Source organism: Lingula anatina, chromosome 8 (genome assembly GCF_051362555.1).
Source record: "Lingula anatina isolate TDL-2025a chromosome 8, LinAna3.0, whole genome shotgun sequence".
In the NCBI taxonomy this organism is placed as follows: Eukaryota; Metazoa; Brachiopoda; class Lingulata; order Lingulida; family Lingulidae; genus Lingula; species Lingula anatina.
This window is the reverse complement of record NC_141774.1, coordinates 948,523-951,909: the sequence shown is the minus strand read 5'-3', so window position 1 is coordinate 951,909 and position 3,387 is coordinate 948,523.

Below are 3,387 nucleotides of genomic sequence, written 5' to 3'. Positions count from 1 at the left end.
TCCAACATCGCTTTGATAGTCAACCTCATGCATTGTTAGTATGTCGTCTTCAAATTTATTCTATTCCCGTTGGTAGTCACCAATACAGTACTAGCTGTTCAGGAAAAGATGACAAACTAAACGCAGGTAGTGCGAGTATATCACCAATATCCAGTGTACCTTGTTTTATCTGCAAATAAAATCTCTTTCCGACTCGATGGAGATTTGAAATGTACAAGAGTGTAACTGACAATATTAAACATTAAATATTCATAACGACATCTCTCTCTCTCTCTCTTCTAATTGCTGTATCATTTTTTTTTATGTACATACACATAAAGCCGTCACCCGCGTCTGTCGTCGCCGTCGTCGCTGTCGCCTTCGCCGTGCACTTTTACCGATAACACGATAAGTGGAAAACCGTTTTTTCTTTTGGCTTGAAACTTACAGAACTGATGAATATTCATAACACGCAGGTCAAGTTCGAAAATAAGCATGAGCGGGCCATTTTTATGGAAGTTATGCTTTTTTCTCACATTTTTCAGCATATATGCAACACCGATAACACGATAAGTGAAAACCATTTAACCTTTTGCCTTGAAACTTGCAGAACTGATGAATATTCATAATACGCAGGTCAAGTTCGAAAATCAGCTTGATCAGATCATTTTCACAAAAGTTATACTGTTTTTTTCTGCATATCTGCAACACTGATGATGCATTTTCAGGAAAACCGATCAGCCTTTTGTTTTGCAACTCACAGGAGTGATCAGTCTGACTAGTATGTACAGATCAAGTTTGAAAATTAAATTGATCAGTTAAGTTTTGATGAAGTTATGCCTTTTTTAGTATTATTAGTGGTTTTTCTTTAGATTAAATTCTAAGGCATGTTAACAGTCTCATTAAAGAACGAATTAGATATGTAAAAGTGTTGTTTTGACATTTCCTGCTTCTTAACAAGTTAGTTTATTAGTTTGTTTGTTAGTTAAGGTTGTTAGTTAAGAATTTCAGAATGGAGCAAGTTGGACATTTAAAATTGTTCTTTTGATTTTCCTTTGACAACATTTTTAATTGATCATTTCTGTATAAAAAAAATGACAGTAAATTGATTATTTTGTTTCATGTAAAAAGGTATAAAAATGGAAATAAACTCTTTTCAATACAGCTACTCTTGTTTACATTTTGGGGTTTTTAAGGTGTGATTCTGAACTCTACGGGCTAGTCACATTTTCTGAATATCCATGATACTTTTATTTTATTATTTAAAAAAATTGATGGTTATTATGCTGTCAAGCATTGTGTAATATTGCATCAAAATTGAACAAAACCCTATTCAGGGCACTGCCTCCGTAGTGACCGTAATGGGAAAACCATGTTACTTACTCTTCTCACACTTACAGGAAAGAAACATAGGAATGAAATAAGGCCTCAGTTTGAAAATCTGTCTCGTTAGATAATTCTCTGGAAGTTATACATTTTTTTGTGAAAATTTTTGTCTTTCACATATTGGAATTTTCAATGTGGGACTTACAGCTCCCTTGGGCATAAGGTCTAGTTGTACTCAAATTGTCTTAATGTCCATGTTTTTAATAGTAGATATTTAAAAATTGGTGCTATTTATACAGTTAACCATTATGTAATGTTGCATCAAAGTTTACAAAAAACCTTCTTTGTGCACTGCCACCTTTAACGTTATGGAAAGAAAACTGTGTTACTTACTATTTTTTAACTTACAAGAATGGTTCTTAGGATTGAAATACAGCTCAAATTAGAAAACCAGCTCTATATGATTATCATTGTTATTGAATTTGTACAATTTTTGTGAAATTTTCCTTTTTCTCATTCTGGCACTTTCTAAGTATAAACTTGAACTCTGATGGGCCTGAAGCCTTATGCTTTTACTTTCATCGGTGTTACCTGTTGTGCATAATTAAAATTTGATGTTGACTGTGCAGTTAAGCATAATGTATTATTGCCTCAGAATTGGCAGTCTCTTGCTTTTCTTAAGGTGTGACTTATGGGCCTGAAGACCTTTGCTAGACACATTTGTGTGGTAAGTCTGTAATTTCCCCTTGGGTAATCACTAGGCTAAGTTCAGAGCTATTAAGGCATTTGCCTATTAAGGCAGTGGCCATAAAATGAGATTACTTAAAACTTGTTGATATTTCGATGTTAACTCCCAAAGGTTAAGCTCTCTGCTAGATTACAGTGTCCATAATAAGGAAGCAGTGATAATTATACAGGTAAATGTTGTTTAATATTGCTAATAAGCTTTCAAATATATATATATATATATATATATATATATATATATATATATATATATATATATATATATATATATAAAGTTTGAATAGCAGCTTTATTGGAATTATATGTTGTTTTCTTTTCAATTTTTTCTCAAACACTGGCATTTTTACAATGTTATTTTTAACTCCCATCCACCTGAAGCTCTGCACAGTTTCTGTATTTCCACATAAGCAGTTGTATTGGAACTTAGTATTTAAACATTATGTAATATTATTTTATGGACTGTCATCATTTTTCAAATGTTGGGGCTTTCATTATGTGAGTTTGATCTCTCATGGTCCTGAAACTGTAATCTTATTGAAGGGGTGGATTGAGACCGACTTCTGGGTTTACATTGACGGGTATCTATTTTGTTCTGTTGGAAGACCATAAAAAATGGAGGATTGATCAAAAAAGATACTTTGGAACATTGTCCGAAAATATCTCTGGATCCGTTCCTGTTATTAACCATGTTACCTGTTGTGCATGATTAAAATTCAGTGTTGACTGACTGTGCTATTATAAGCATTATTTATTATTGAATCAAAATTGACAAAATGACCTATTTTTGCATCTTTATTTTCTTTCTTTTTTTTTGTCTGTTAATTTGACAGTTTTGCTGCCTTGTTTGTCAGAGGCATTAATTTGTATGCCTTTTCGAAAAATCATGACGGTGTTTCAAATTGTTATGATAGAATCATGTACTAATGACTCCAAAAAGGGCATATCAAATAACCCTTTACTGTAATGTGCATGTCTCATACAATGGTATTGCAACAGATATTTGGTCACTTGTCCAGTCTTACGGACTGTAGATTTAGATCTGTACATAGAGGTTTCCATGTCCAGTTCATTTTACTCCAACTTAGAATAAAAATTGAAACAAGACAGAATAAAAAACAACCAGCACACTCCGTACTAACCTGAGAACAAAGCATTGCATCAGAAAGTTCATTGAAAAACACATACGACAGCTGTAAACTTTTTTTTTTTGCTGAAATGCATTCTTTAGGTCGAGAGAAGCAAAATTAACTTGGTTGCTATTTCCAAGATATTGAGCATTTTTCAATACTGAAGCTGTATTTTAGTCCCATGTAAATCTTAAGTCAAAAAGTAAAA